The sequence below is a fragment of the Ursus arctos genome, unplaced genomic scaffold (genome assembly GCF_023065955.2).
Source record: "Ursus arctos isolate Adak ecotype North America unplaced genomic scaffold, UrsArc2.0 scaffold_26, whole genome shotgun sequence".
Classification (NCBI taxonomy): domain Eukaryota; kingdom Metazoa; phylum Chordata; class Mammalia; order Carnivora; family Ursidae; genus Ursus; species Ursus arctos.
Window position 1 is genome coordinate 2,252,720 of NW_026622941.1, and position 19,169 is coordinate 2,271,888.

General features: G+C 45.4%; 1 protein-coding gene and 1 pseudogene across 1 annotated transcript in view; one reads left to right on the forward strand and one right to left on the reverse strand.

Annotated features, from left to right (window-relative positions):
- WNT5B (Wnt family member 5B) overlaps nt 1–19,169 on the reverse strand; it is a 99,075-nt gene that overhangs the window by 22,398 nt on the left and 57,508 nt on the right. The gene's annotated exons all lie outside the window — the stretch shown is intronic.
- Nucleotides 14,899–17,669, forward strand: LOC113258102 (60S ribosomal protein L18a-like; annotated as a pseudogene).

The following is a 19,169-nucleotide window of genomic DNA, read 5'->3' on the forward strand; positions in this document are numbered from 1 at the left end:
ATAAATAAATAAACAAATAAATAAATAAATAAAATGAGAAAAAGTCTCATTAATACCTAATAGTTTGAGGGGATCTTTATATATTTCCTCAGCGGAAAGTACAACCATAGTCTCAGGGGGCACGTGAACTTTTGTGGGGCGGGGCTTAAAAAAGGGTCCTCATACTCAAAAAGAAGCCTCTGTCTTAAATGCAGGTTGAAAAATTTAGGCTCAGAGACAACCACTGGGATAACTATGGGAGGGAGGGCAGGGGTGCTGGGGAGGGAGGGGGTTCAGCGCAAATCGCATAGGTTCCGTGCGTGGAGCGCATGGCCTGGATTGACTATTAGGTAAGAGCGGCTGCCATGACCACGCCAGGGGCCGGCTCAGGCTCAGCTTTTTGTCTCTTCTCTTCTCACTCCAGGAAATCAGGATCTGACAAAACCATCTTCTGGAAAAACCACCTCTGCCCCGCCCAACACACGCTTTTTTTTCCCCTCAATTTTTACCATTTAGTCCTATAGCTAGTTGTTTCTCTTATATGGATTTTTTCATACTTTTCTCCTTTAAAAGTAGTGACCAAAGATGAATGCAGTTATGTACCCGAGACTTGGTCAGAAAATCCTGTAACCTCCTGAAAGATCCCCAGATGCTCATCCTTCTTCTCAGCTCAATTAACATAGCCTTCCCCTGCCTGCCTTAATTATTCCTCCCAAGGGGCTCTCTCTGTCTCCAAGTCTCTCTAGCTCTTCCTTCCAAGCTTTTCTCAATGAATCCTCTCAGCCCTAAGGCAGAGCGTTCTTTTGTGTGATCTACTTTCCCGATGGTTGGTGGAAATAAAATGAAAGGGTTCTTCGGAGCGGGTATCCCAGCTTCCAGCATATTACTCATCTCCCAAATTGTGTCTTTTCTCTTTCTCTCATTTGCCGGAGAAATAATGCCCTGGGGATGAGGGGTGAAGGGATTAGAGGGGGTAAGAGCAGTGGGATTTTAATCTGGCCCTCAAGAAAAATGCAAAACTGCCCTTCCTTGAGACTGTGTTTGCCATTCACAATGAGAAATTTCTCACAATCCGGGAAGTACGGGAGCAAAACGGACATAATCACAGCACAGGGTGACAGGGGCACAGAAATAGGTCCTGAGGCCCGCACACTAAAATCTAGTTCTTGATATTTCAGAGAAAAGCAATCCCCAAGTCTGCAGCTCCTAGTGCCTGGAGAAGTGTGAAAGTGGTCGCTCACACTCGGAGAGAGCAATCCCACGCACCCGGCAGAGCAAACCCCCGAGACGCCATGCCCTGCACAGTTCCCAAAAGTGGTACATCCCGGCTGACCCCTTCTTGTCTGTCACACTTAGGGGGGGAAAAACGTCTCCACAGCCCCCTGCCTCCTCACTGGGACCAAGCAAACTTCATCAGAAGTCTTATTCTTTTTTTTTTTTTTTTTTTTAAGATTTATTTATTTATTTGAGAGCGCTAGGGAGGGGGGCAGAGGGAGAAGCTCCCTGCTGAGCAGGAAGCCTGATGCAGGGCTCCATCCCAGGACCCTGAAATCGAGCTGAAGGCAGATGCCTAATGTACTGAGCCACCCAGGCGCCCCGGAAATCTTAGTCTGTGCAGCAGATAAGAAAGGAATTTTTCCTTTTCCTAAATCCTGATAAATTAATTTCAAAAGATGGCCTAGCAAAGAAGGCAGAGAGGTATGGCCACCCGTCAGTGTGCTGTAAGAAATTGCTTTAGAAGCACGGCAGCCGTGGTTTTGGCCTTTGTTTCAAGAGAGTTGGGGAGTTGACGGGAAAGCGGTCTCATCTTTCTCCAAGTAACCTTATTTCCACTGAGTCTGGTTCTATGGGAAAAAATATTTTCCTGGGAAACTGCCACCCACTCCTGCAAATTCCCTGGCTTGGATAGGGTGAATGAAGCAAAGAAATGGAATTCTGGATCACCATCCGGGCAGGGGGATGACCTCTCTATGCCAAGGGCTAATTAGAATAAAAATGTATCTTGTGCGGTCCTGTTTTTGCAAACTGAAGCATATTGTAAAAAGACCTGGGGAAATCTTACTATTTAAAAAAGCAGGCTCACCAACTGGCAGACAACAAAATCTCTTTGGCTAACACAATGATTTTAAATTTTTGGACTAGGAATGCCTCCCTAATTTCCCCAAATCCCCACTGCTCTCCGCTGCATTTCTCCTAGCTGTTTCTTTCACACATTCATTTTGCTTGTCAGGTGCCCAAAGGCTTTTAAGTATGCCACTGTTATTTAAAGGAACTGTAATACGTGTATTATATATTATATATGTTACATATACAAGTCATTTTACTACATGAATAATCACTCTGAACTATTCATAAATCTGGATTTGCACATATGGAGTTTTTTGAACACAGTTATGCTAACTCTTCTTTCTTTCTAAACAATTCTGTCATTCCATCCCAGGAACTAAGTTTGGATGAGAATTTATTGCCTCCCCTTATTCTAGTCTTCTTGCTGTGTTGGAATCTTACCGAAGCTGCCAAACTTAGGCTTCAAAAATTGGCAATTTCCACTTGGAAAAATAGGATAGTTGTTTCGTTTTTATCAACAACTGGGAGGTGAACGTTGCCGTGGCGAGAGGAGCGGAAACAGCGGCTCTGGATCCAGAGGCCCTGAGTGGTGAGTGCCAGGGACTGTCCCCCAGCTATCCTGGGTCAGGTGCGGGTGGACAACGGCAGGGCACAGACTGGCTGGCTGGGCTCCAAAGGCAGAGTGGGAAAGGACAGACCGTCAGCGACTCCTCTAAGTTCTGTGACTCCCGCGAGCCGTTGCTCCTGTTGCAAATGGACCCTTAGATGGTGTATGGAAGAGCTCCCAAATCCTCAAAGGGAAGATGTGCCAAAGCAGCTTTCTAATGAAAAACATCGACAGAAAGCGGCTGGTCCCTCTCAGACGCAGCCTCACCTCCTTCTTTGCCGGCTGAGAAGCCAAGCTGGCCACGTGGGTCGCCTGCCCCAGGGCTCAGACCTTCACAGCTCGGCCACCACAGGGTCACAGCCAGCAGGCTTCAGACCGGGTCTGTGGGTCTCACAGGTTCCGATTTGGGGAATTTAATAGAATGGAACTCTGAGGCTGCTTCGGGAGAAAGCACGATCACCAAATTCAGGCAGGCCGGGGCACGTTAAAGGGGCTTTGGGTTCACCACCGAGATTCTTTCCTTTCTTTTATGGCCCTGCCGGGCCTCCTTCCCAGAGCTCCAGCCGTCTTGCTGAATTGCTCCGGTGGCTGCCCACTGGCTTCCCTAGTGAAGGCTGCAGCGATGGAGGCCGCGCCTCGTGGTCCGTGCCGTCTCAGCCAGGGCTCTGTGAAAACGAAGACGACGCACAAACGACCCCTGGCACGCACCCGGCATTTGGCAGTCAGTCGATGGATGTTAACTGTTCATCATTTAGGGGCGCCTGGGCGGCTTAGTCGGTTAAGCGTCTGCGACTGCTCAGGTCACGATCTCAGGGTCCTGGGATGGAGTCTCAAGTCAGGCTCCCTGCTCTGCAGGGATCTGCTCTTCCCTCTGCCCCTGCCCCCACTCGTTCTCTCTCTCAAATAAATAAATAAAATTTTTAAAAAAGTTCATCATTTACCAAATATTCATTGTAGGCCTCTTGACACCTAGGACTACATAGGAGATTATACTAAAGTAATACAATGTTACTCTCCCAGGAACCCAGTACGGTACCCACTGGCCACACGTGGCTTCTCAGTAGAACATTTCCATCGTCACAGAGAGTTTACGGATGGTGCTGGTCTAGAGCGGAAGCTAGAAAACAAATCAGGACTCCTACAAAACCAAAAGCTCCATCTGAAATCTATTAGTTTATTTAAGTTTGGTGCAATGAGGGCTACCGTGATAGAGGGAACATGTTACTTACTACAGGCACTTGAGTAAGGGCGGCTAACTGTAACCCACGGCTGGGACCAACACCCCACCGACTGGCCAGGGAGATACACTTTTTCTATTCCAATGATGGTCTCCACTCACCGTCTTCGGAGTTATCATTAGGAAAAGGAGACAACGTAATGAAGTTGGGAGCAATTTTTCGTGATCAGAACTAAATGGGTAGCTATTTTGCATTTGCTACTCAAGAGAAAAGGAAAAAGTTCAGACCCCACGAAAATGCCGAAAGTAATGTAAATGGAATTCTTTCCGTGACTCCAATTCACATCAATAGACGTTACTGAGCATCTCCTAGGTCCTACTCAAAGAGTAGGAGAAATTCTCACAATCTTGTAGGGGGAGGCAAACATGCACAAGATGACAATATTTAGCACAGTGACATGCTGTAAGGGAGGTACCAGCTGCTTTCTGATTGCTACCCTTTGACTCCAAGTACTAGTCCTAAGATAGAGTAATTAATTCCAAAGGAGGGCATGCTTCATGATAGAGTGGTATTTGGACTTGTCCCTAAGAGCACAGGCAGAATTCCCACAAGTGGAAATGGGAGAGTGAGACCCTCTCAATGGGCAAAAGTGCAGAGGCCTGAAAACACAGGACAAATTTTGAGAGTGATAAGAACATCACACAACACTTTCATGCACAAAATTCAACTATAAAAAACAGAGAAGGACGCCTAGGTGGCTCAGTTGGTTGAGCGTGCGACTGTCGATCTCAACTTAGGTCGTAATCTCAGGGTCACGGGTTTGGGCCCCGAGCTGGGCCCTGCCCTGGGAGTGGAGCCTACTCAAAAATAAATTAAAAAATAGGGGCACCTGGGTGGCTTAGTCGGTTAAACGTCTGCCTTCTGCTCAGGTCATGATCTCAAGGTCCTGGGATCGAGCCCACATCGAGCCTCACATTGGGTTCCCTTGCTCAGCAGGGAGTCTGCTTCTCCCTCTCCCTCTAAATCCCCCACCTCGTCTTGTGTGCTCTCTCTCAAATAAATACATAAATCTTAAAAATAAATAAATTAATAAATTAATTAAAAATAAATAAATGAAAACAGAGGGGCACCTGGGTGGTTCGGGTGGTTCAGTCAGTTGGGCCTCAGACTCTTGGTTTCAGCTCAAGTCGTGATCTCATGGGTCGGGAGATTGGGCCCTGCACTGGGCTCCCCACTCCATGAGGAAGTCTGCTTGAAGATTCTCCTTCTCTGCCCCTCTCTCACTTGTGCTGGTGAGAACACGTTCTCTCTCTCTTTCTCTCTCTCAAATAAATAAATAGATCTTTAAAAAATAAAATAAAAACAAAGAAAGAGAGAGAGAACCAAAGCCAAAATTCAAAGCAAAACAAGTCATTAATTGTTGGTGAAGCAGGACCTTCATACTGGGCCTTGCCCATGGAAGACCCGTGGCCCTACCCAGGAGTTTGGGCTTCATTCTGTAATCTGCACGAACCATCCGAGGCATTTAAACAGGAGAGAGGCATCATCGGATCTGTATTTAGGAAAACTGTTGATAGTTTGCCAGCAATAATGATTGATGGAGGATAGTGAGTGAGAGTCTAGGGGCTGGGAGCCCAGCTGGGAGGACTAATCCAGGAGAAACACGATAAGGGGCAGAAAAAGAACACTGTCATCCTGAGTGGAAGGAAGGGGAGGAGGTATGGTCTCTGCATTATGCAGCCATGAGAACGACAAACGTTAGTGGAGGGAACCAACCACCAGCACAGGCCCTCAGACCACTTGCCTTTGTTCGCCACTGAATTGAAATAAAGAATACTGATGATGGTATATCTCTGTGTGGCTTTGGGGAGAGCCCACTATTTTTATGCTCATCTTCAAGGCTCCATTAGGTGCCTGGAACAGGTCTGATAGCCGGGGGATCTGGCCATCTTGCAAATACATGTTATTGATCAAAAAGAGTCACTACTATGGAAAAACAAAGAGCTTGAAGTGCATTTACCACCTAGAATTAGTCAGCAGAAATACATGCATTGAAATTAACAAAAAATATATAGTTTATAGTAGAAATAGGGGCGCCTGGTTGGCTCGGTCAGTGGAACATGCGACCCTTGATCTCGGGGTTCTAAGTCTGAGCCCCACATTGGGTATAGAGATTACTTAAAAATAAAATCTTTTAAAAAATAGTAGAAATAATTATCAATAACTTCTGCATTCCTGGGTTTGTATGTATGCACACACACACGCACAGAAATATATATATATATATTTGCCCAAAAAGTTACTTCACCCCCATCTGCTGTCTTCCCACTTTGGACCCTCAAAGCTATTCGTGGCAGAGCTCACTTGAAAGTCACTGAAGCCGCATACAGCTTGAAGACCTCCTCCAGCCTCCACTGCACTAACGTGTCATCATGTGACTGAGTTCTTTCTAATGGTATCTTAGAAGAAATGATGTCTACCACTTCCACGCCTGGCCCATAAAATCCACCAGCAAGGAGTCCTCCATGCTCACTTTCCTTCTCTCACCTTGAAGCAGATAAGCATGGAGGCTTTCAAAGTAAGGGCTGAGGACAGAGTCATTAAGACAGAAAAAGCCCAGGTCCCAAAATTACCACTTGGAGAACTGCCTGCCCATAAGGAACACGCACTTGCCTTTTACTTGGGCTGGAAACAAACGCTGATGGCTTAAGAGCCAACTGACATTTGGGTGTTTGTTCATTACAGACGCTGGCATCAGCTTAACTAACACAAACTCGTATAACCCTCATTCTACCTTGTATTAGACTCATCTCTGTACTTTTAGAAAAACCCCCTTTTGGGGGCAACTGCATGGGTCAGTCGGTTAAGCATCCAACTCTTGGTTTCAGCTCAGGTCGTGATCTTACGGGTTGTGGGATCGAGCCCTGCATCAGGCTCCACACCCATCAGAAAGAAAATCCCCTTTTTGGACTGTAAACACCCCATTTTTATTTATAGTTGCTCAAGCGGTTTCTAACACTATCAAAGAGACTTCAACTGTTGTAGGGGCGCCTGGCTGGCTCAGTCTGTTAAACGTCTGCCTTAGGCTCAGGTCATGATCCCAGGGTCCCAGGATCAAGTCCCGCATCCAGCTCTCTGCTCAGTGGGGAGTCTGCCTCTCCCTCTCCACCTACCTCTCCCCCTGCTCATGCTCACTCTCTCACTCTTTCTCTCAAATAAATAAATAAACTCCTCTTTAAAAAGAACTTCAATTGTAGATAAATTGCTATCCTCATTAAAAATATAGAGAGGTATCCAGCCACTCAGTCATATGAGGACAGATTGAGTGAGGGTAACAAAGCTTAAATTCCTGTTCTTGGAGGTCTAAGACATTTTGTCTGTCTCGATAGATAGTAAAGCCCAACATCCTTGAGGTATTAAAAAAGAAAAAAGGTTAATTTTCTATTAAGCTTTTTTACCTACAGCAAGATCTAAATAACAGTCCATCATCTTTTACTAACGCAGTCCCGGCTCTTGCTAAGTGTGTGACCCTAGACAAGTCACACAGCTGCTCTGGGTCCTTGATTTCTCAGTTACGTAATGAAAGGCTGAACTGTATAATCCCTAACGTCTTGTGCAGCCCTAACATCTCGGGCATCTACTGACCAGCCAACCAGTCCGGTGAGATTGGCTCATTGATTGCACTTTCAAAGCAAAGTATTTTTAAGATTTCCAAACTTCAAAGAAAGTAAAGCCTAATAAGACATTACACTAGGTTTTAGTTTTAAGTGACAAAAGTTGGTTAAGATATTTGGATAGTGTCACTTTTAAGAATCTTTGCTCATAATAGGTAAAAATGGCCATCCAATTTGAAATTGCATTTCTTTGATTATTAGTGAGGGTACACACTTCTAGATGTTTATTAGCCATGTGTATTTCCTCTTCCACAGGTTGTTTAGTTTCAAGATTAGAACACTCGCAGGAGGACCACAGAAGGGGATGTCATCGCCTGCCTCTCTCCACCAGCGGCCAACTAACGGGCCCTCAGGTATCTTGCCCACAGCCGTCACCAGCTCCAGGGACTGAACTGTAGGAATGACTCCTAGCACCGGTTCGGCCCTCTCCTCCCAGGGTCTGCCTGCCTTTCATTATGTGTTCAATTCAATGGAATAAAAGTGGCTGCAAGCATAGCCTTGTGGGGTTCCATATCTCTTCTCTTTCTGTGACAGCCGCATCCAATTTCCTCAGTGGAGAAGTCAAAGGGGTTACAAATACCACTCAGGACCTGGAAATGCAGCTGGGCTGTTTGAGCTTCTTTCGGCTTCTCCATGAATAAAGATTCTACGGAGAGGCCCTATACCCACAATGCTGCTAATGACGGATGAGGCAGACGGGTCCTCAAACTCAACTGGCCGAGGGGGCCCTGGCTTTGCCTGGCTAACCCTCGCTCAAAAATGTGTTTTTGCCAAAAGAAACCCTGTAACGAGATATGCGGTGAAGTGACACAGACAACAGACGTGTTGCATCAGAAGGCATGTTTCTGAGTCTCCGAACCTCACCGTGCTCTGGCCGTGGCACCATCCTGACATCTGCCTCCTGCGCCTAGGTGACACAGGGCGTGTGCGGGGAGTCAAATGATGGAAAAAACCAACTCTCCCGCCATCTGGGTTCTATCAGCAAAATAAAACAACGCTGTTGGCTTCAAGAGCATTTAGAAATTCCATTTAAAAAAAAAGAAATTCCTTTTAAATAAGAGTTTAAAAAAATTGACGGAGAGGGAAATTCTTTTTTTTTTTCTGAAGGTTCTATTTATTTATTTGCCAGAGAGAGAGAGAGAGCAGAAGCAGAGGGAGAAGCAGAAGCAGAGGGAGATGCAGACCCCCTGCTGAGCAGGGAACCTGATGCAGGACTCGATTCCAGGACTCCAGGATCATGACCTGAGCTGAAGACAGACGCTTACCCGACAGAGCCACCCAGGCGTCCCCAGAGAGGGAAATTCTAATGAGGATTCTCTGCAAAAACTGCCCAGTAGCCAGTACCCCCGAGTTGAAATCAAGGAGACATTAGCAGGAATCTTGTCCGATTGCCGCCACTGGAACACGGATAAGGGAGGAGTGTCCTTGATCTTCTCGAAAAGGGCCTTGTCCTTGTGGATGTCACTGTCTGGGGTGGCAGCAACAGGCAGGCAGCTGGATCTGAAGCTCTGATGGGCCACAGACAAATGGGCGTTAACGGCACACAGCGTCACCGTGGTTTGCCGGACTTCCTGGCTGCCTCAGAGAAGCTGCATTTTTCTACTCCTATGTAGCACATCCACCAGACCACGGGAAGCCACGGGAAGCCACAGAAAGCCACGGGAGAGCTCCCACAGATGGAAGCAAGAACAGGAATGTAAAAACGCATCCCGAAGACAACTTCCAGCTTAAGATGACCAGACCCCTAGGAACGTTTCGGTGGTAAACACGTTCATGTTTGTGTGAGAGAAACCGCACACCCAACCCTAAAAGGCCAATATCAACAACCAAAAAGTCCATGGAAAACAGCACAGCGTAACATAGCAAGTATGATGTGACCCGGTTTGGCTCAGCAGGGAACAGCACAGAATGGCGTGCAGCAAACGCTAAAACTCTTGCATTTTTCCGATGTTAAGGAAACAATTCTCAGTGACTGAGGCAAAACCAGGAATGTCTGTGTGTTTATTCCAGCTCCTGCCCCGCCCCCAGGTTGTTTCCTACAACAAGGATTCATTCACTGATCCATTGTTAGAGAAACAGTTTCCTCTCCCCCTCTCTCTCCCACTCTACTCCCCACCCCCAACATATAGTAGCCAAAGAAAAATGATCAGAGTTAGACGCAGTGTTTGTTGAGTGCTGACGGCACGCACTGCACCAGGGGCTGAAGGACCGGAGCGGAGGCCCGCAGGTGAGGACGCAATCCTCGCCCTCGTTCTCCCCTGAGCGCAGCCAGGCCAGGGAGGGTCCAGGAAGGGAGTGACAATCACAGGCAAGACAGGGCTGTGGGGTTGAGGGGTAGCGCCAAGTTCCCATCCTGTTAAATTCTAGGCAGCAGCTGCCGCAGAATCTCTACCTGTTTGGTTAGCCTGTTCAACAAACAGAACTTGTGACAATTTCTATGCATAGAAGTAAACTTTCCTTGACCCATTAAACCCCCTCTGACTTACACAAACAAACAGCTTTTTTATTGAAACAAAACATAGAGAAAAATGCACACATCTTAAATATACAGCTTGGTGAATTTTTACATTCGTATACACCCACGAAACCATCACCCAGATCAGGAACCATTTAGCCACGAGCACGTCAAATCGACACGCTACAGAAAAATGCAGGAGAGCTCAGTCGGATCTCTGACGTGCCTTTTAAAAGCTGTGTTATTGTAGTTGATTTTACTTCGATGTTTAGAGAGAGTTTATTCTTTTTTGTGCGCAGGAGGGGGGCAAAAGGAGGTCCACCCAAGCAGGAGTTAGGCACACAGACACTCATTGAGAATAGAATTTTCTGCTTGTTTAGAAGTCTTTCAGGATCGCTAACATTTAAGAAATGTTTAAGAAAACATTCGGGCTCCCACCTACTGCTGCCACATATTTGCATCTCTTATGTTTAGGAACAGGGTGTGAAAGCAGTTTAACTTTTATATGTAATCTGGGTGCCTTCTCTTGCATAACAGCACAAACTTAATTCCCGCCAACTTTTTTTTTTTGGTGGGGGGGGAGCCATTTCTTTTCCATGGTAAAACAGCAACAGCAGGCAATATTATTTTCAGGTCTTCAATTCTCCCTTTCCAGCTTTGTCTTAGAATTCATTTTTTTTAAAGATTATATTTATTTACTTGTCAGAGAGAGAGCACAAGTAGGGGGACCAGCAGGCAGAGGCAGAGGGAGAAACAGGCTCCCCACTGAGCATCCCCACTGATTCGGGGCTCAATCCTGGGACCCTGGGATCATGACCTGAGCCGAAGGCAGACGCTTAACCGACTGAGCCACCCAGGTGTCCCTTGTCTTAGACTTCAAACGAACAGAATAAAAAATAAAACTTGAGGGGCGCCTGCCTGGCTGAGTCAGAGGAGCATACAACTCTTGATCTCCGGGTTATGAGTTTGAGAGCCCCCGCAATGGGTGTAGAGATTATTTAAATGAATAAAACTTAAAAAAAAAAAAGTACAGATGCCTGGGTGGCTCAGTCGGTTAACTGGCGGTCTGTCTACTTTCTGCTCAGGTCGTGATCTCGGGGTCCTGGGATTGAGCCCCGCATCGGGCTTCCTGCTTAGCAGGAAGTCTGCTTCTCCCTCTGTCCTTCCCCTGCTCATTCTCTCTCCCTTTCCAATAAATAAATAAAATCTTAAAAAATAAACACTTTAAAATAAAAATAAAACTTGATATTTTTAAAAAAGCAAAACCAACCAACCAAACAAAACCCTCAGTTTGGAACATGATCCACACACCAGAACTGAACAGCCAGCTTTCTCCCAGAGCTGTGGATAATTTAAGATGATCTAATGTTAACCATATGATTCTTATGTTGGTCAAGGATTAGAAGTGCTCAAATTTTAAGCCCTTACTATCTTACGCTATAGAACACAGAAAAACTTCAGTTAGCATAGTAATTCATGTAGTAGCTACAACTTTCTACCAGTTTAGGACACCTTACAGAAGGTTTTTTTTCTTTTTTAAAATGTATTTATTATTAAGATTTTATTTATTTATTTGTCAGAGAGACAGAGAGAGAGAAAGCGCGGGCGCACAAGCAGGGGGGTGGCAGGCAGAGGGAGAAGCAGGCTCCCTGCTGAGCAAGGGCTCCTGACCTGAGCTGAAGGCAGATGCTTAACCAACTGAGCCGCGGATGGGGCTTGAACTCACGACCCGAAGATCAAGAGTCGCATACTCTTCCAACTGAGCCAGCCAGGCACCCCCAGAATGTGTTTAATAAATCTATGTTTGTATTGAAAATTATAATAATCAGGATATTAAATGTAGCGTATGAAAGCAAACGTGAGTCTCTATAGTGATGCGTTACAGACTAAGGCACCTTGCCGATGAAATCATAATGCCAGCTAATTCAATTTTAGCTCTGTCAGCTACATTTCTTAGTTTATACATTCTTTTTCAAATGGTGCCAAACTTTTAAAATTTATAGGTTTAAAATCAGAAAAATGGAGGACTAAACTGAAAGAGGATCCCAAAGATTGTTTTCCATTTTCCCACAGCACTGTGTCACTAACATGCTTGGGTGACACACATAATCACTCTAAAATAAAACGCTCGCTGGTCCTCCCTTATTGCAGTTAAATCCATTAGCAATCCTCACCCCTTAGTAGCATAAGGGATCAAATTTCCATGTACTCCTGCCAATGTCTGAGTATCCTTCCCACTGCACACATGGAGTACAAAGGCAATCCTGCGTGTGCACCTGAGTCAAGAATTCAAAGATACTCTGCAGCTCCTAGGAAAGATGCACCCAACCTCAGTTGTCCCCGCGACCCTGAGAAAATCATTTCTTCACTCTAGGCTTTATTTTCTCCATTTGCAAAACAAACAAACAAACAAACAAACAAACAAACAAACAAAGTGTTGCCATTAAATGTCCACACAGCGCTCTCAGAGCTTTAAAGGGAAGGTGTCATCTAATTAATAAGTTTTGTCATTGTGCCAAAATGTTGACAAGTCCAATTTCAGTTTGTGCCCTCATCCAGCTAAATCAAAGAATTCTCGATAGTTACAACAGCAGCCACTGATTATTTGAGTAAGTTACTTGAACACTTTGGCCTTAAATGGTAAGTGAAATTTAAAAATAAGAAGTAAACAACAAATTAAAAAAACCTCACTGAATTCTAGGCCTTGAAACTGAGAGAAGTTGTTCCAAATTTAGAAAACATTTGGACAAGGTTTTTGTACTGTTTTCCCATCCCTCCCAGAAGAGGGAAAAGCCAGTGCTTGGTGTTACTGACATCTTCAGGAATGACTGGTATTCAGGAAAACAGCAGTATCACATGATGTAAAGATCTGATTTTTATCTCCTAACCATCTTTCTTCTGGGGTGTGAAGAGTTAATTCTGGTTATTTTCTAAACCTTTAACCCTACCCTCTTGGTAGAAAAGGGAAGGCTGGCTGTGAGCTCTGCAACAGGGCCAGAGCTGGTCCCTCAGACTCCTCTGGGTCTGGCATTATGTAAGAAATGTAAATGCTCTGTTCGTCCACATAGAACTTTCCAGAAAAGTCTGGCTCGGCCCCAGTACCTTTTCAAAATAGGAATCACCTTCAAACTCTGGCTCAATAAGGCTTTAGACAGCAGAGTCCCAGGCCCAATGTGGAGTTACAAACCAGTTCTGAATAGGATTGATCTTGATGCCTCCTTGCCTTTTGAAATATTTATCAAGATATGACAAACCCATGAGGATGACCTTCACCGCAGAAAGAACCACAGCCTCAGGCTATGGAGAGGCAGGAAAGTTAGCCTTCCATTCCAGGGTGGTGAAAGCCTGGAATGTAGCCAGCCTTTGTTAGCCCCACAATCTGTGCTTACTTCCCTTGGAAAAGAGAACTGAAACTGGCCAAGAATATTCCTTCTCCGCTCTACTTCAGCCCTCAGTACTGAAGCTCTGGAAAGAGCTCTGCGTGCAGTAACTGTCCGGTCCCACAAATACAAAATGGTACTTGGTGAAAACCGTACGTTAGGAGCCTCACTCAAGACCAACATCCTTCCGTCCTCCCCTCTCTCCGAATGTTCTGCCTTTCCCGCCTCCCCTTCCTCCCCGCCGGAGCGGACTAGTCGCTATTTCCAGTAGTGCGTTTTCCATTCTTCACACCCCCCACTCTCTTCTTGCCCTGGGCCACGCTCCTCTTCTCTCAGCCCGGCCCCTGCGTGCCCAAGTCTCCCTCACATTCTGCTCACGGAGTCTCATTTGGAAAAAGCACCGAGTGGGCTGTTCCATGGAGAAAGGGCTAACGGGGAAGTAGCCACTAGAGGGTGACATAATTACACACAAGTGCATTCCTTGGGGACCATGCGAGGCCCAGCCAGCCAGGCAACCACCTGTGGGCCTGGAGGTGTAAAATGGATGATCAGCTATCTACCCACAGCGTGTACACTCACACATCCACTCTCTCTCTCTCTCATACACACACACGCATGCACACAAATACTGACTTACCTTGGCTAGCAAATCAACCAGGGTCTTCAAGTGCTTTGCATGGACGTCGCACCTGGCCCTGGCCCAATACTGCGCACAGTGCAGTCACTATCTCATTCACTGCTAACCACTGTTTTCTCGGACCCCTCCTTCTGTGGTGTCATGTAGAAACTGGATCCCAGCAAGGTGCAACGATAAGCCTACACTGTGAAGGCAGCAAAGCACAATGACTTCGAATGTGGTCTCCAGATCTAGACCAAGTTCAAATTCCAGTTCCCCTAGCTGTTTGGTCTTGAGCAAATCACTTCTCTGTGCCATAGTTTCTTCATCTGTAAAATGGAACTTTCTTCATAGGGGGTATAGGTTAGCTATTGTGAAGAACAGGTAAGTCCATATGTGTAAAGACCTTAATAGAAAGTCTAATGCACAATGAATGCCCCATAAATATTAGATATTCTCATCATGGTCAGGAACTGTACTAGGAGGTTACATTCAAGTCTCCCCAAAACTCCCAAGATGCAAAAATCACTAGTCCTATTTCACAGACAAGAAAACCAAGGCTCCAACTGGTTAAATAACTTGTCCAAGTCACAGAGCTAGTAAGTTATAGAGTCAAGATTTTAAACTAGAATCTGTCTGACTACAAAACCTGTGTTTTTTTCACCCTATCACTGGGGGCAGGGTGGGAATGCAGTCATCATGAGCTTACGATCTAAAAGATAAAAGATAAGTGGGGGCAACATTTTTTTTCTATATTTTTATTTTACTGACAAGGGAGAGCGTTTGGGAAGTTAATTTAATAGAAGTTTTAAAGCAGGAGAAAGAGAACTGGGCAGCAGGAAGTTGCTCACCAGTGGCAGGTGTTGCGAACCCAGGTCGGCAGCGTCAACATCACCTGGGAACTTGTTAGAAATGCCAACGCTCAGCCCCACCCCAGACCTCATGACTCAGAAGGCTTCAAAGGCATCCCGCTGCATGCTCCAGACTGAGAACCATCGCTCTAAGCAAGAGTGTGAGAGTCCTATGCGTTGAAGGCCACAAGTCGGATGTCCCCCTGGCAGAGGAGTGTGGGACTAAGGACGATGCCGCTCTTCCTGACTTTTGCGGGAGACAATGAGTTGCCGAGAGATAGATGGCTGGCTCTAACTGAAAGATCATTTTATTACGCTTTGGCACTTTTGCTATGTTTCCGCTCCTTTAACCTGCACATTTCTTAAAAACAGGAAATAACATTTAAAAAAAATGTTTAACTGTCAGCAAATGTATATCTATACAATTTGGGGCACACCTGTGTGGCTTTTTTTCCCCCACAGTGCATTTATCAGAGAAAACACAAAATAGCATTTAGCAGATCTCTCCTCTATGCCAGGTTCCACACTAGGCCCGTCCTGTCCTGTGAATTTTCCCCCCTCAGGGAGTTCGCACAACAGTTCTGTGAACAGGAATTACTTTCATTTTATAGATGAGGAAATTGAAGCTCAAAGAATTTCAGTCACTTTGCCGGAGGCCATGTGTCTGTAATGGGAGAGCTAGGATTCCAATGCCCAACTTCGGACTCCGAGTCTGGTGGAGACTGAGCTCACAATGCTGCCTTGGGAACAGAGGCGATCTAAGGAGCCCCCATGTCCCAGCACTCAAGGGAGACACACAGGGAAGCCACCCTCGCCCCTGGGCCTTTTGCGGGGTCAGGCAGAACACCAAATGGCTCTTGTTCTCCATTCCTGCCTGGATGTGTGCCATCAAACTCTACTGGTAGAGAGCAGTGAATTGGGCAAATGAGGAGAAAGACTGCCAGTTAAGAACGTTTTTTTTTCTTTTTTTTTAAGGATTTTATTTATTTATGTATGTATTTATTTGAGAGAGAGAGAATGAGCAGTGGGGAGGAGCAGAGGGAGAGAGGGAGAAAGAGAAGCAAACTCCCTACCGAGCAGGAAGCCTGATGAGGGGCTCAATCCCAGGATCCTGAGATCCTGACACAAGCTGAAGGCAGACGCTTAACTGACTGAGCCACCCAGGTACCCCAAGAACATTTTTTTTTCAAGGCAACCTGGTCTGTAAAAACAGTAGGAAAGTCCAAGCCACGAACTCAAATTTCCTGACTTCAGATACTGAATTCCATTTCAAGGTAAGTAAGAGTTAAAGTTTCCTTGTTCTTGAAGGGAAAAAAAGCCAAAAATTCTTTGAAAAGGTGATTTTTAAAATTAACCTAACTGATGCCTCAAGATGGAAGAACCATAAGAAAGTATGACAAAGCAGGGCTGCTAGTAATAGAGTGATCTTATTTTTTTTCTAAACAAGTAAAGAAAAACTTCAGCCTGTTCTCTAAATAAGTTTCCAGCCTATGTAACGACCTTCATGCACCAACCCTACTCATCGGTTCTAGGCTTCCCTATGGTGACCCCCTAAACCGAAACATGTTATTTCTATCACTCCGGCGGCACCGGAACACGTGCAAACACACCACTAGGGGCAGGTGCTCTCGAGCGCATTGCTTGGTCCTAAAGCCTTAAAGGCAGAAACAGCACTTCCACGTCTTTGTCCACCTCAAAGCACAGAGCAGTGCACAAAAATCCTTTTAACATTTTCCCAAAACACAGACTGGCTGAAAATCTATCTTGTTAAGTGTTCACTGCCCTGGAAATAGCTCTATTTACAACACAATTTATATTTTTTTTTAGAGTTGCTATATCTATCTGCTTTGTAACAAGTACCTAAGATTTTTGTTAATATTAACAAACGACAGCTGATATTTGAGATTATTCTATCCAAGTATTTCTAATCCTTTGGTTAGGTAGCTGAAAATATGAAAACATACATTAGAGTTAATGCTGCGGGGCGCCTGGGTGGCTCAGCCGGTTAAGCCGCTGCCTTAGGCTCACGTCTGATCCCAGGGGACGTCTGACTCCTGGGATTGAGTCTCAGGGCGGGAATCCCTGCTCAGCGGGGAGCCTGCTTCTCTCCCTCTCCCTCTGCTGCTCCCCCTGCTCATGCTCTGTCTCTGTCAAATCTTAAAAAAATAAATAAATAAAATAAATAGACTTAATGCTCAAAAGTTGCAAATTACAAATGGCAACCTGTTTCCAGAGAAGGAGGGAATGACCATTCATGGGGGGGCGGTGATCATTAGTAGCACCCCCTTTTGCTCTCATGAGTTTTTCCAGTTCGGACAACATATCGCACAGTCGCCTTTCGTGGGTGGTGGCGAGACTGGGGACGGCGCCCTGAAGGCCTGGCCAAGCTGCCTGCCCGCATCCCGCCGCCCCGCCCCCCCCCCCCCCCCCCGCCCTCCCTACGCCGCACTCTGCCCCTCCATCGCATGCAAATCTTTGCCCCTCATCATGTCGTCGCCAAGTCCCCCTTCTGGTGCTTTGTGTCTCAGCCGAAGAAGATGCAGAAGTCTTCAGGGGAAACTGTCGAGTGTAGACAGGTGTTGGAGAAATCCCCCCTGGCGGGTTTGGAACTTCGGGGCCTGGCTGCGCTTTGACTCCCAGAGCTGCACCCATACAAGGCCTGTACGGGGAGTCCCGGCACCTGACCACTGGGGGCGCTGTCACCCAGTACTACCCGGACCTGGGCGCCCACTGGATCCGGAGCAGGAAGGTGGAGAAGCCTGCAGCCAGCACGTGCTGCTGCTCCCGGATCAAGTCCCAGCTGCCCCACCGGGTCCTGTGGCGCCAGCACAAGCCACCAAGAGGCCCCACACCTTCTTTTAGATGCAAAGACTCCCTGCCGTCAGGTCTGCCCAAATAAACTCCTTGGAAAACTCCCCTTCCCCCCCCAAATAATAATAAAAATAAAAAATAAAGTGCACAGTCACCCTAATGAGAGGGCTCTAGCTACCCAGGCCCCAAGCCCTTCTTTTTATTGTGGTGGTTAAAGCCCATATTTTAGGATATAGCAAACTTATAATTCGGGAAGAGTAAACAAATAGTTCTGGGTAATCCTGGCAATTTGTTGATAGGAGAACAATTTTCACCTATTTTTTTCCTTTTACTTACATCTTTTTTCAAAATGTTTGCTCTATTTAAACATTTTTAATTACGGTGAAATACATATAATGTAAAATTCACCATCTTAACTATTTTTGAGTATATAATTCAATAGTGTTAAGTATATTCACATTGTGCAAAAAATCTCCAGAACTTACCATCTTGCAAAAAATGAAACCCTATATCCAATAAACAACTCCCCATTTCTTCCTCCCCCAAGCCTCTGGCAAACACCATTCTACTTTCTATTTCTTTGACTTTGATTATTCTACATACCTCATATAAGTGAAATCATACACTGTCTTTTTGTGACTGGCTTCTTTCACTTGGCATTATGTCCTTAAGATTCCTCCACGCTGTAGCCTGTGCCAGAATTTCCTTCCTTTTTAAAGCTCAGTAATATTCCATTGCATGTATATTCCACATTTTGCTTATGCCATCTTCATCGATGGACATTTGGGTTGCTTCCACATTTTGGCTACTGTACATAATGCCATGAAGATGGGTGTATAAATATTTCTTTGAGACCCTGCTTTCATTTTGGGGGGTTATAAACCCAGAAGTGGAATTGCTGGATCATACATATGGTAGTTCTATTTTTAAGTTTTTGAGGACTCCCCCCCCCATACTGTTTTCCACAGGGGCTGAACCATCTTACATTCCTGACAACAGTATGTCAGGGTTCTAATTTTTCTATATTGTCACCGACACTTTTTTATTTTGTTTTATTAATAGTAGCTATCCTAATAGGTGTGAGGTGCTATCTTACTGTGCTTTTTAATTTGCATTTCCCTAACAATTACTGGTGTTCAGCATCTTTTCATATGCTTGTTGTCCATTTGTATATCTTCTTTGGAGAAATGTCTATTCAAGTCCTTTGCCCATTTTAAAATCAGGCTATTTGTTCCTTTGCTGCTGCTTAAGTCTTCTATTTGCAATCAGTGAATGAAGTCCTCGCCCTCTGTTATCTTTAATATTCTCTAACCAAGAGGTGCCCCAAGGTACTCTCTTGTTTAGTAATACTAGAAAAGAAGAGAATGTTGCTGTCAAGAAATCTTGAAGTTGGAAAGTAGTTGGAAAGTTACCATTTATAAACCTCAGATATCCGTTGCTATTGGTTGTCCAGACTCTTGGAGAAGTTTTGATATGCCTGAAATCTTTCATGAAGATATTATGTTATTACTGCTCTCATTCATTTCAGTTCAACGACATTTACAGGGTGCC